The sequence below is a fragment of the Xiphophorus maculatus genome, chromosome 5, assembly GCF_002775205.1.
Source record: "Xiphophorus maculatus strain JP 163 A chromosome 5, X_maculatus-5.0-male, whole genome shotgun sequence".
Classification (NCBI taxonomy): Eukaryota; Metazoa; Chordata; class Actinopteri; order Cyprinodontiformes; family Poeciliidae; genus Xiphophorus; species Xiphophorus maculatus.
In genome coordinates this window covers 31,906,525-31,920,688 of record NC_036447.1, presented here as the reverse complement: position 1 = coordinate 31,920,688, position 14,164 = coordinate 31,906,525, and the positions used below count along the sequence as shown (strand labels likewise).

General features: G+C 39.9%; 1 protein-coding gene across 1 annotated transcript in view; it reads left to right on the top strand.

The window, feature by feature from the left end:
* Positions 1-14,164, top strand: part of LOC102237391 (protein sidekick-1) — a 487,074-nt gene that overhangs the window by 158,435 nt on the left and 314,475 nt on the right. The gene's annotated exons all lie outside the window — the stretch shown is intronic.

Sequence of the window (14,164 nt, the reverse complement as noted above, 5' to 3'; positions counted from 1 at the left end):
TTCAGGATTTTTTTCCGACCACATTTCTTCCTGGAAGACGATGGTTCCCCACCATCCTTCCAGTTTTTAATGATGAGTTGGACAGTTCTTAACCCAATTCTAGTAGTTTCTGCAATCTCCTTAGATGTTTTCTCTGCTTGATTTTTTTTGGCCAGGCAGTGTATAAGCCGCTGGTATCTCCGCCACTCTCGGTTTTCCACAAGAACGCAACAGAGGGCTATGTGCTTAATAAATCTGCTATTAAGGACGCAGCCCTGCATCTCCAAAGCCAAACCATGGATTTGTACACGCTGAGCTTACTCTGAGCTTATTTCCCTCCTGTGCAACCAGATCGATAGCCCTCAACTTAAAAGCTGCATCATATGAACTTCTTCGTGTGGTTTCCATTATGAGGGGGTATGAGTTTGAAGAAATTTCTCTGTCGTACCTGCTCCTATCATATGGACTCTTTGCACCTGCCACACTGACGTCACAACCGCATGCGCAAATGCGGCTCTCTTTTTTCCGCTTTGAGTTACCATGACAGCTAGAAAAGACAAAGTCGTATTTCGGATGCAAATAAAACAATACTATGCACTTTGTTGTCTTCCTAATATAATGGACTTTTAAGTTTTCATGGATTTCCAAATGATCCTGAATTAAGAAGACGGTGGCTTGTAAATATTCGTCACTACAAGTTAAAGCTAACGCAGCACAGCAAAGTTTACAGCCTTCACTTCACTCCGGATCCGCTTCTTCAGCCTAAAGAAGAAGGTAAAAGAGCTGTCCTGTGTTATTTCCATGAAATCACTTCTGTATTCAGCCTGAAAGAGCGAGTGTATGGGAACGAGAGAGCAGACCAGAGCCAGACAGCCGAGCAACTGATCTGCCTGTACACACTGCTGTAAACACCGTCCTGCTTCACAAGAAGCATGCAAGCATGCAATACTAATAAAGCGAAATAACACGGAGACCTTAAGGAACACGGCCATATTTTTCTAAAAGCAACAACTTTGAACCTGATCAGTCAGCTGAACTAGAACTCCGACACCAGAGCTGCTCTACTGTTAAGCTATGGCCTTGTTGTGCTTCCTCATGCTTCGGAAGCAAAAAGCCTGAACCGTAAAATCCCCCATTACTTGGTCTCTGACACTAACGACAATAAACACACGTAATATGTAGAAACATTGTGCGGTAGAATGGATAAAAAAAGTTTAGATACTTAAATAGCACATTTTTACAAGAAAAATGTCAGAATATTGCCTACTAGCATAAGGTGAAGCTAATGTTAGCCACAAAGTTTAAAGAAAGTAAAACTCACCTTCGTATCTGTGAACGTATAACGAGGCGTACATCTTAAAACCTTTCTCCAGCTTACTTGTTGGGGCTTCGGATCGATGTACATCATTAACTGTTACCATGGACAAGCCCTGCAAATACCCAGTGTAAAGTGCCATTTTCAAGAGATCGGAAACGATCGAGCCGCTTTTCCTTGAACGCGGAAGCTGACGTTGTCATGTTAGGTTCAATTTGTTTTGCCCACATGCAGAACACTACACAGGAGAGACGAAATCAGTAAAGGCAGTTTATTGGAAAATAAATGATAGGTGGAAAATGGTCCAAATCCGGGGGGGGGAATGGCTCAGGAAACAATCGGCACACTAAGGAAAAACGGCAAGGGAGGTGGTGAGTTCACGGTAATCGGAAATGGGGATGTTGGTAGTAGTAATGGATCAATCTTACTTGGAGAGAAGGGAACTTGTCTGGGGGTTTACTCAGGAGGTCCGAAGTCTCAATCTTGGTGTGGTTCCAGGTGATCCAGGGTCTTGGCAGAGGAGGATCCAGGTATTGACGTGAGGAAGTGGTGGAGGGCGGACAGGTAGGCTCGGGCGTGAAGGAGGACTGACGAGAAGTAATACTGCCCGCCGGAGGAAACTGGAGATGCTGAAAACAAAAGAAGGACAACGTGGAATTACTCCAAGGTCTTTCAAGGAAAGAATCTTAGATTGCTCACGTCGGGGCTCAGACCACCATGGAAGGCTAACACTCCAGCGTCGAAGTATTGGTGGCGCGGCCCTCTTGTACACCAGGACTGATGAGCTGATTGAGTACTGGTGTGGAAGGTGACGACACACCTCTCTGGAAAAAGGTGGGCCTGGCGCCATCTAGTGGATCGAAGGTGAGTAGCAAAAAGTGGAGCAAAAAAGAAAAAACAGAACCCACAAAAGGGACAAAACCCCGGTTCCCGACAGACATGCAAAGAGCCCATTCTTGTTCTAAATGAAAATGAGCACTTTCTTCTTTGATTTCCAATTTTGACTTCCAATGATTCACTTCCTGCTAAAGAGCCCCCTGCTGGTTGAAGAAAAATCCACTATTTCTGTAAAATATTACTACAATGGCGTAGCCACGGTCCAACAAACAGGGGGAGCAGAACCAGCGTCTTACATCGCCAGCTCAGCTTGTTGACTTTTGATTGATTGTTGATTTTTCGGGTTATTTTGTTTAGCTTTCTGACCATTATGCTCTACCGGGTGAGTATTGGTAGCTGTCTGCTGCTTTACCTGCTACCTGATCGCTCCTGATGTCTCTCGCCTGCAGTGAGCCTAGATGTAGCCAAACTCTGTTAAATGTTAGTTTTTTAAACGTCATATAGATTCGTTGTGTTGATGCATTTTGACATGCTTCACCCCCGAGGTATTTCTTCGGCGGAACATGCAAACTTCCCCATTCACTCTCAGAGCGTTATAATTCCTCACAACATTGCTTAGGATTTGTTGCTGCGCACTTGCGCAGTGTGAAGGAAAAGGGAGATCAGCTGCACATGCAGGCTGCGAAATAAGATTTAGGTGATCGTTTTTGGTGATCGGCAACAAGAGACAGTGATCGACTATCACCAATTATACACTTTTTCACGGAAATCAGCTGATTGTGATCGGTGGCCAATCGATCGGCACACCTCATATTCACATACCTCCGTTTGTGTATCTATATGTATTTTTTCCCAAACATCAAAACTCTATGGGATTTACATTTATTTCTCTAAGAGGGTGATCAAAATAATGAACATCCCAAACAGAAATAGAACATGTAAAATATTTGTTCTTCTAGTCTTTATTTGAAAAGTAATTCTGTATCTTCACTGTAAAGACTGTCCATTTGAAATTGTGAACTTTGAAAATTTTAAGCATAAAAACTCTAAACTTTCACAGTTCCATCCACCGTTTTTATCTGCTTTTGTATCCACCTTTTCTGCCTCCTGTTTCCATCTATTATTATTCTACAAGAATAATAATTCTTCTAGTTGACCAAGAAATATTATTGCAAATAATTCTTGGTCATCTAGAAGAATTATTTGCAATAATTAGTAAGTGTGTATTTTAACTGCATGTGGCGCAGTTGTCCTAGTTCTTTGAGGGATGAGCCCTTGACTCAGCAGTGGATCAAGTGAAAATAAGGAATAATAAACACTTAAATACTGTACGATAGATTTGTCCCTCAGAAATACCCATAAGTCACTGTTGAGCTGATACTTATACAAAGATGGGTCTTTCAGGTTTATATCAACTAGCAGTTTCATTCCCTCACAACTGCAGTGATTGTGCAAGTATTTCCCTAAGTGACATTTTGTTAATACAAATATTTGTTTCAAAGCAGGAAGAGTGTGATAAACACAGTAGTCCATCTCTTTTGCAGGAGTGTTCCTATGTATAACACTACCCTAACACACACACACACACGCACACACACACCCACGCACATAAAGAGAAGGAGAGAGGGAAAGAGAGGATGGCTTTCCTGGGTTTGAGAGCAGTCGATAGCTAATCAGCTTGGCGGGTTTGTACCAGTAGTAATTCCCTCCTACCTGCTACTCTGCCTTTAGTGGGAATTAGGGAGATGCTGTCAGATATAATAGCAAACTGGAACTCTCAAACATAGACCACACATACACTAAATTGCCAAAAGTATTTGCTCACCCATCAAAATGATCAAAATCCAATCACTTCCATGGCCACAGGTCAGGCACATGCAGAGGGGGGGGCAAAGGGGGCTTGAGCCCCTGCCCTTTTTATCCTTGATGTCCCTAGCGCTCTTTTTGAGTTTTTTTTAAATTAATTTTTTTGTATTTTTTATTTTTAATCTGTTTGTCAGAAGACCTGCTTGTGCCCCTCAGCAATAATATTTAGCTAAATATATGTGCCTCTAACTATCAAATTATGGGCAAGAATATTTTTTCATACACTGGTTTGTGAATAAAAACATAGGTCTGATGCTGACGTTAGAAAAACTGTTTTTATTTATATTTTCATAATTGTCCTCGCAATAGCGGGAAAAAACCCTCCTCGGGTTAGGGTTATGGTAGCTATCCCTGTCCCACTGACAGATATAAAGAATGTCTGTCTTTATCAGACGTCCTGATATAAGACACGGCACTGCGACTGTCACCGCGAGTTGCAACGCAGCTCAAAGCCCCAGTACCACCTGGTACCGTGTTGTACCACCTGCTCTCTGTTCGCTCTGCTTCTCCTTAACGTTTCTACCAGGCAGATTAAAGCCTCTGCTGACGGGATCTGGGCTGGAGGTTCGCGGCTGTAAATAGAAGTTACTGCAGAACCTCAAGTGTTAAAGGAAGATTGGCCCAAAGCATTTAGAGTTCACAAAATGAACATCAGAGAAAATGTTGTATTAATAATTAGAACCACAGCATAAAGCCAAACATGCCACAATTAAATGAATCAAAATGTCTCCAAAGCATCGGCTGACTGACATAGGGGCCACCGGGGGATTCCAGGTAGATTCCAGAGGTGTGCATCGCAGCGGCTGTTCATGCATGGCTGGCCCAAGGTAATATGGGGCCTTAGACAGAACCCCCCGGAACCCGTCCTACTAAGAACCTCAGCATCGCTAACATGTTTAAATATAGATAAGGTTAAGTCTGTGAGAGGGAGACTAGGTTTATTGGCCGAGTTTAAAATCAATCACTGATTATTGGTTATTGGCCGTGATTTATTTGTGAACAAACCAAATCAAACACAAAGATTACACCAATTGTAGCCATGGTAACACAACAATCAAACTATCAAGAAGATTCTTTAAACTTTTACAAAGTAAACTTTCTAATTAAATCCTAAATGTACTATTTATTTTTTCTCAGCTGAATGCATTAAATAAAATGTAATAACATTGTTATTCTCTCTAAATGGATGCTACAGGTTTAGATCTATGGTCTGTGTTACAATTAAACCATTTATAGGGGCTCCTGAGTGTCTGGAGGCCCCTGAATGGCCCCTACCAGCAGCTACTGAGTTTTCTTTCCCTTGATATCCTAGTCTTATAATTCTAGGTCTTAGAGGTGCTAACATCAAACTATTATATAGAGTTAATGTCAGGATCTGTTCCGTATCTGTGTTTATTTTGAGTTTCTGTGTCTCTTAGTCTCCGTATTGTACTGTCTCCCCTTGATTGTTCCCAGGTGTTTCTTGTCTCCTTGATTACCCTCTGTGTATTTAACCCCACCTGTGTTCTTTGTTCCTCGTCGGGTCTGTCCAGTACCTGTTGTCACTACCTGCGAGCTTCTGCACCGCTCCTTTGTGCTGCCTGGACCTTGTATGTTTTTTGGATTTCTGGACTTCTTTCATTATTAAACCATCTTATTCATCTTACCCTGGGTCTGCTGCCTCTGCTTCACCACCCAAATCATGACAGTTAACCCCTTTGAGCTTTTTGGATCTATAAATCAGTCTGCAGCCAGGTTGTTCTAGAGGTTAAATAGATATTATTAGGGCTTAATTAGTAAAATGGCAGCAAATTAGCTTATTTCATAACTTTATAACCAGACACCTTCTCTCCTCTGGTCTGTTTAACAGCTAGTCTCAGATCAACTCAGCCCTCCAGGACTGTCAGCAGCAGAAACAGCAACTTTATACCTGTTGGGGAAAAGAGACTACATTTGGTTTGCATTTCCCCGCATGATGGCAATGATATAGTAGGATCCAATTAGAGTCTTGATTAATATGGGTTGTTGCTATGTTGTTGTACTGTGTTTTTGTTCAACGTGCCCCTTTTTTAAATTTGAGCCCCTGCCCCTCCAAAGGTCTCTGCATGGCCCTGCCACAGGTGTATGAAAGGGGTATACAATTAGGCATGCAAACTGTTTTTACAAACATATATGAAAGAATGGGTTGCTCTCAGGAGCTCAGTGAATTCCAGAATGAAACTGTGATAGGATGCCACCTGCGTGTAACACTCACAATGTGTTTATAGAACAGACAATCAGACCAGTGTTCGGCTACGGGAGTAGAGAATGTGCAGGTGTATTAATGACCACAGACCAGAAAATAAGTTTAAACTGCCGGCTTATTATTTGTTGAAAAGAAAAGAAACAACAATATTACAAACAATTGACGTACAATGACATGAAATTAAATCCAAAATAGTTTCCCCGTTTCTTTCGGAATAATTTATTTATCCCTGCTTGAAATTTTAAACCTAATATTAGGTATTAAATGATACTATTTATTTTAACCTAGGTTATAGTTCCATGTAAGTTCAAGTTGATACTGTTGATACTATTCAATTTACAGTTTGGTTGTTTTAATCTTTTAAATCTAATTATTTAGAGTTCTTTTAAGAAGTTAAGGTTTTTTAATTTCCTGTTTTAACCATTTCTTGTTTCTATTATAAACAACAGACAATTTCACATTAAACACTAACAATGGATATTGAATGTGGTTCGGGAAAAGAAAAACCAATAAAACACAACAAAAACAATCCAGCAAAAGACCGAATAACTTGTGCTTCAAATCAGTGTCTTTTCTTTCTGATGCTCCTGAAGGGTTAATCCCGTTTCTCTGAATCCCGTGCTATTTCAGCAGGAAAACATGGGCAGGTCATACCAGTTTGGATGAATTGCAATGTCCAGCAGAGGGCGTAGCTCCTGCTAGACGGCGGTTACAGGGCTCCTGGGTTACGGCTCGCCATCTTGTTTCTCACTAGCGGAATCCAACTCAGCAATCGACTCGGAATTTCCCGGTCCAATTTCCAACAGAACCTTAAAAGGCCTGGTTTAATAACCAACAAAGCATAACAAAAGTTCTTTTAACTTTACTTTGTACTGAATAAAATAACATACTCGCCGATTTGGCGGCTGAACATCGTGTGTGTGGAGGAAACATGCTTCACCCACGGTTTTTGAACATAAAACAACATAAATGTGCCAATTTAGCTTTCCGTTTCAATGAAATAAAATTGTCTTACAAATACATCCTTCACAGAAAATAAAATACACTTTTTAACTCACCAAGTCCAGTTCTGTAACATATAACACTCCGAACGCAGTCAGTAAAAAAATGCGGAAAGCTCCTCCTCTGAAGAATGGAGGAGGAGGATGCTACCAGTCAGCAGGTAGACTTTTTAATCGTCTATTTTCTCTTATCTCTCTCTGTTTCACAGCACAACTCTTTGCTTCTTCATTCTCTCTCCTTCTTCTTCGCTCTTTCTGCTTCTTCTTCAAGCGCCAGAGAACGTAGCCACCCGGTTGGCTGGAGCAAGTCACATGGGCTACACATCAATGTGACCCTTCACAATAAGAGATTTTACTCAACTTGACGGTTTTAGCTGCTGACAAAATAATACTGTTTTATACAAATTTTTTAACCAAATAAAATATCATAACATGAAATACAGCATTCTTAATGTTCGTAATTATTACTTTTTATATTTTTAACTATTTTAGGACCTATTTATTTATTTATTTCCTATTTATGCATTTTATAGCTAGTTTCTATGGAAAGGCTTATTTTTAATGAGGCTATATTAACCTGGGTTACATGCGCAACAAATCCAGTTGTGAAATTGACTCATTCCTACATAATCAGCTGTATTATAGGTAGGGATGCTCCGATCAGGTTTTTTGCTGCCGATTTCGATACCGATCACCCATGAGGCCAATTATTGCCGATCACCAATCTTTGCCAATTGCCTGGATTGACTGTTAATTTTTCGCTTTAGGTATAAATGATGCCAAGTGATCTGGCAAAATTTTAAAATGATCTGGCAATACATTCACCTAATTTATACATAAACATGCAAAATACTTACAGGCAAAATACAGCAGCTATTCAGTCAAAAAGACAACTGAAAAATCTGCTGATAGGTATTTTTTGTTTACCTAAATACAAAGAAAGAACCACAGACAACGTTATGAGTTTTTAACCAAGCTTCTGCAGAAGGAGAAGACACTGTTCTGCCCCCACTGTGTTTCTAAGTAGCAGTTGTGCAGATAGATAAACTCTCAGACGATTGACAGGCGTATGTCACTTTAATTGACGTTGCTTTTAATGCCAACAGAGTGAAACTACAAATAAAGATGAAAAACATGAATTAGAATACCACAGTAGTCAAATCATACAAATAGTAAGGGCACAAATGCTTAATACTGTGTAAATAACATGTCACAATCAGCTGTACAAACATCATCCTTTTACAACATAAATGCCCACAAATATAGCTGGTGGGCTGGTGCTAATAAAATTAGGAGCCCCCAGGAACTAACACATAACAAACACAGTTTTACGACTAAGGAATCTCTCAGCAGACCGTCTTCAAAGAACATGTTTTAAGGGTTAAAGAAAGGTTAGCTATGTCTCACACACTTTAACAAATTCCTTCTCTCTTGGGTGTTAATACTAAACCTTTAAATGAAAAGCAAACTGGTAACTACTTATGTAAGAATGGTAACAAAACATAATTATTCTAACACCTGCAATTAGTAAAACAATATTTAACAGTAAGGCTCTCAGTACCATAAATTATTAGTCAAATAAATCTCACAACACGTATCATCAAATAAGTATATCAAATAATGTCAAGTAATAAAGGAGACATTCATTCAAAGTCCAATACAGGTTACATCAAAATAAACAATCCTGAGTTATTAAATCAAAACTTTCTGAGAGCGGCTAGCTGATCAATGCTGGTTCTGATTGGATGATTCTGACCGAGCTGAGTAATTCTGCAGAACAAGAGGAGGCAGAGGAGATCGATTATTTTAAGAGATTATCTGTCTTATGTTAGGACAGCGAAAGTTTTAATACATATCTAAAATCGTTTTGTTTAAGTTACATGCTCCAGCTTTAAGCAGCTGTTCGGTGTGAGAGTTCACTGCTGGGTGGAGATTGAGCAGCGCTCTGTCTGTGAAATATTACTACCAGCAGCGAGTAGCGGCAGTTCAACAGCCAGAGCAGATCCTGGTGTCTTACACCGTAAGCTCGAAGACTTGAATTATTTTTCGGCTTATTTGTTTCACTTTCTAACCGTGATGCTAATCTGGGTGAGTGTTGGTAGTCGTGCACTACTTTACCTGCTATTTGTACTTTTGTTCCTATTGCGCAGTGTGAAGGCAAAAGGAGATCAGCTGTACACGCAGGCTGCGAAGTGAGATAAATGTGATCGACAAAAAGAGACTGTGATCCGCGATCACAATCATACACTTTTTCATGGAAATCAGCCGATCATGATCGGTGGCCAATCAATCGGCACACCTCTAATTATAGGAAAATGGAAGTGTTTGGGAACGGCAGCCACTTAGCCACAAAGTGGTAGGCAACGTAAACTGACAGAGCGGGGTCAGTGGATGCTGAAGTGCATTGTGCAAAAAAGTCACCAACTTTCTGCAGAGCCAATCACTGCAGACCTCCAAACGTGATGTAGCCTTTAGATTAGCTCATAGATCTTCATGGAATGAGTTTCCGTGATGGAGCAGCTGCATCCAAGCCAAACGTCACCAAGTGCAATGCATAGCGTCGGATGCAGTGTTTTAAAGTACACCACCACTGGACTCTAGAGCAGTGGAGGCAAGATCTCTGGAGTGACAAATCACAATTCTCCATCTGGCAATCTGATGGACTGGTCTGGGTTTGGTGGTTGCCAGGAGAACGGTACTAGTCTGACTACATTGTGCCAAGAGTAAAGTTTGGTGGAAGGGGGATTATGATGTGGGGTTGTTTTTCAGGAGCTGGTCTTGGCTCCTTAGTTCCAGTAAAAAGAACTCTGAATTTTACAGCATACCAAGACATCTTGGACAATTCCATACTCCCAACATTGTGGGAACAGTTTAGAACTGGCCCCTTCCTCTTCCAACATGACTGTGCACCAGTGCACAAAGCAAAGTCCACAAAGACATTGATGTCAGAGTCTGGTGTGGAAGAACTTGACTGGCCAGCACAGAGTCCTAACCTCAACGCGATAGAACACCTTTGGGATGAATTAGAGCTGAGACTGAGTATGAGGCCTTGTTGTCCAACATCAGTATATGACCTCACAAATGCGCTTCTTAAAGAATGGTAAAAAATCTCCATAAACACACTCCTAAACCTTGTGGACAGTCTTCCCAGAAGAGTTGAAATTCTACTAGCTGCAAAAGGTGGACCAACGTAATATTGAACCATATGGATTAGAAATGGGATGTCACTTAAACTCCCATTGAGTCAAGACAGGTGAGGGAATACTTTTGGCAATATAGTGTATATGGACCCACAAACTGTTGAAAGAATGACATTAGAGCTGAATGAGATAAATTGCAAATATTCCAAAATACTCTAGTCTCGAGGCTTAAGTTCTTTATCATTTCTTTCTCATTTACTCTTACTCCTACAGTGCTTTCTAGAAAATGAATAGAGAACATTTGCTCCATTTAGATGGATTATACTCTGAAGCTTGTCACCCTGCTTCCTATTACACCACAAATGTTGGTATGTCATTGTGTGTGTTCAAACATCAACAAATTTAGCTCATTTTGACTGAAGTCCTGTCTTTGAAGTTAGTGTGCAGCTGTGATGCACCTGCTTTATATAATGTCTGTTAACCCTCTATGGCATGGCGTTGCCCTCAGGCAACAAACCACATAGCTGTACCTCACATTGCTCCTTTATTTTATTTTTTGGGGGGCATGATTTTTGACATATTTTTGTCCAAAAAATAGTTCTTTTATGAATATAGTTTTTGTTTGATTTGTATTTCATTTCTCATAATCAGTGTAGACAATCTTGGTGTTCTAGACCAATGTTACCCTGAGGCAACAAACCCAAATCTGGTTCCAGGAGGTGTCAGAGTCCGATTTTATGATTGACATGTAATTAGGGACCACCAAGCTCCCAAAGAATGCAGGAAAATATTTCTTCCCCACAAAAATAAAAAGTCATGCCATAGAGGGTTAATGTATTCATATTAAGGGTGTGAAATTCTGTGCATAACTGTGTTAGGGTGGGGCATTTTACTTTTTCTACAAATTCACTTGTCTTTTTTGTTTATTTTCCAATATTGAAGGTTCAGCTGACAATCTGAGAGTTAAAAATTAGGACTCCGAGTTCCCCTAAATGGACAAACACGTAATGAAGAAGTGGGTCATGTTGAACAGTTTGACATATGAAGTTGAACTAAACTTCATCAGTGCAGATAGTGTCTGCATAATGTGTCTAAAAAGGACCACACAGGGAGCATGGATATTCTTGTCTTCTGAAAATATCCATCAGTAGCATCTACCAGATGCTACTGAAAGTTTTTATACGTCTTTCCCATTGAAGTACACAACCTACGTATTAATTGAACACAAAAAAGTTATGTCCAGAATATGAGTGAAAAATCTGTAAGAACTCCAACACACTGTAGACTGTAGTTCAGTTTTTGTGGACTTAGGTGAGAGAACACATTTCTCTGTTCTTGCAGAACAGTCAGTCAGATTTATCTTTGTATGCAAGGGAAAAGTTTATGTACAGTATCTTTCAAACAAGTAGCAATAAATGGGGCAGAGGAAATGTTGCCTAACATATGATTCATACAGCTGAAGATAAGAATCTGTCATATTTTTATCAGGACTTTAAATATAGGAATAATTTGATAGGACGTCTTGGTGTTTATTTTTGTTTTCTTATTCATAAATAACAATAACTAATAATAATAATTTAAGGGATCCAAGATTAGATAATCATGTTGGCCTAAATAGGTTATAATTTTCCTATTAACTAAGACATAGCTGTTTGTGATACACCAAAACTCATAATTACTTCAGAAAATATATATCTTTTTTTACACTTTCTCCCATGGAGGTTGCCATTTTTCACCCGATGGGTTGGTGGGCAATTTGGCCCATTCTGTACTGGAATCTACAGAGTAAACACAGAAATGCTAACTTTACCTGAGTTGTTGTTAATCATATTGCATTTGACTGGTGAAATTTTAGATAATGCCACACTGTCTATTATCTGTGTATTATTTTATTATAAAAACAGTGAGATGCATTTGGATCGCTTCCCACATGAAAAAAAAGAAGAGCACCGTGGAAGAGAGCCAAACACAACTTACATTTGTGCTCTCAACATTTCTCTTCAGAAGACTTTGTCATTTGTGCAAGCAAAATTGACAGACTCTAACGTGATCGTTACCTTAACAAGCTACACATAAATGCTGTGCCGACAGTTTCTATACACAAAGCGCTTAAACCCCGCTGTCGCCGCAGTGAAAAACACTGGGAGGAACATCAGACAACACTTAAAGCTCTTTAAATGCTAAGGGAGCTTTGCAGCAATTGTACCGGTGGCACTACTGCCACCCCGTTTACGTCCAGACCGGGAGACTGGACCCTAAACAGCTGTTATCAGCTTCTTAATTTTGATAGTCTTTAAATATTTTATGTAAGCTTATCTTGTTAAACAAAGTTGAAACAAATAAATTAATAAAATAATGTGTAAAAAGCAGTACATTTCTCCATTAAGCATAAAAACAGTTTGACCAGTAACTGGATGAAGCATGGTTTTACTGAGTGGCTGCTTTGTACACTCAAGAAACTCTAAAATTAAAGCAATTACAGAATACATTATTGCACCGTTTTATTTACTTCTCCTTTTTAAATCTGTCTGCATTACTGGCTGTTATGAAGGCTTGATATAATGTCTCGTTGATATGCAGCATAACTGCCAGTGAAAATATTAACAAATGAGTAAATCCTTCTCTAACTACGTCTGATTTCTGTCTAACTTTGTATTCAGCCAATGTTCAGCCTTAATGACATGGTACACCGATAAGGGATACATAACTGCAATATGAGGGAGTCACTCAAGAGAGCAGCCCCCTGCTATACTTGACATGATAGATAAATTGCAAGGAAGGAGTGTGTATATGTATGCATCACAGTCAGTGTTTGTGTGTTCAATGGATACTGGGGGGTTAATATATGCCTAGCGTAACGAGAGGGAAATTGCTTCATGCTGCCGAGCCCTCAGGCTAGAACATCACAGTTATGATGAACAAGTGTGTTACAAAGCCTTCACTTAAGAGGCTGCCACACACACAATGGACACACACACATTTTTGCAATACAAAGAAGGGGGCTTGTATTAAGGAGAACCTACCTCCAATCATTTTGGCTGAATTCTACTTCACTCCTTGGGCCCTCTTTCTACAGTCTCAATCCTGCATTTGTAAGGGATCTCAATCGTCTGAGTAGTGAGAGGGCAAAGGGAATTTGCTTTGTGGCTAAAGTCAACTCATACTTTGATGAAGAATTCTCCAAAAAAATATGAATCCTCACAAGGGGTTGATATTAATGCCAATAAAGGTGAGCCTATGTCCAGTTTGCGTGAAAGGAGGCACACATGATCCATACCACGTTAAACTTCAAATATCCTGCCACAACATCTGTGGGCACCCAATGTACAGAAGCACCGATGGTGTGATTGGTGCACGCTTTGTGCTCTGTTCAATACATCATCTATAAACCCATCTTTCAGTAAACTCTGGCAGCCCACCAGACTTTAATACAATGAGGGAATTGCTGAAAGGAGTATGGGGGTTGATTGCCCAATCGAAATGTCTCTTTGCACTTTGAGAAAGTTTTGACTGTGACCTGCAAGTTGTGTGGCAAAGGGTGACTTCCAAGGACAGTCCTTGCATGCAAAACAAGAGCTAAGTTTCCAGTGCACCTGCAGTAGAATTGGAAATGTAGGATGGTCCGGTAATCTGATCAGAAAACCTTCTGGGAAACTTCTTTTGGAGGTTTTCTGGGGCACATCCCACTGGGAGGACACTCCAGGGAAGACATTGCAATTAGGACTGTTGTAAACAAATATTTTAGAAATCGAATATCTATCAATTATTCTTACAATTAATCGAGTAATCTGATAAAATAAAA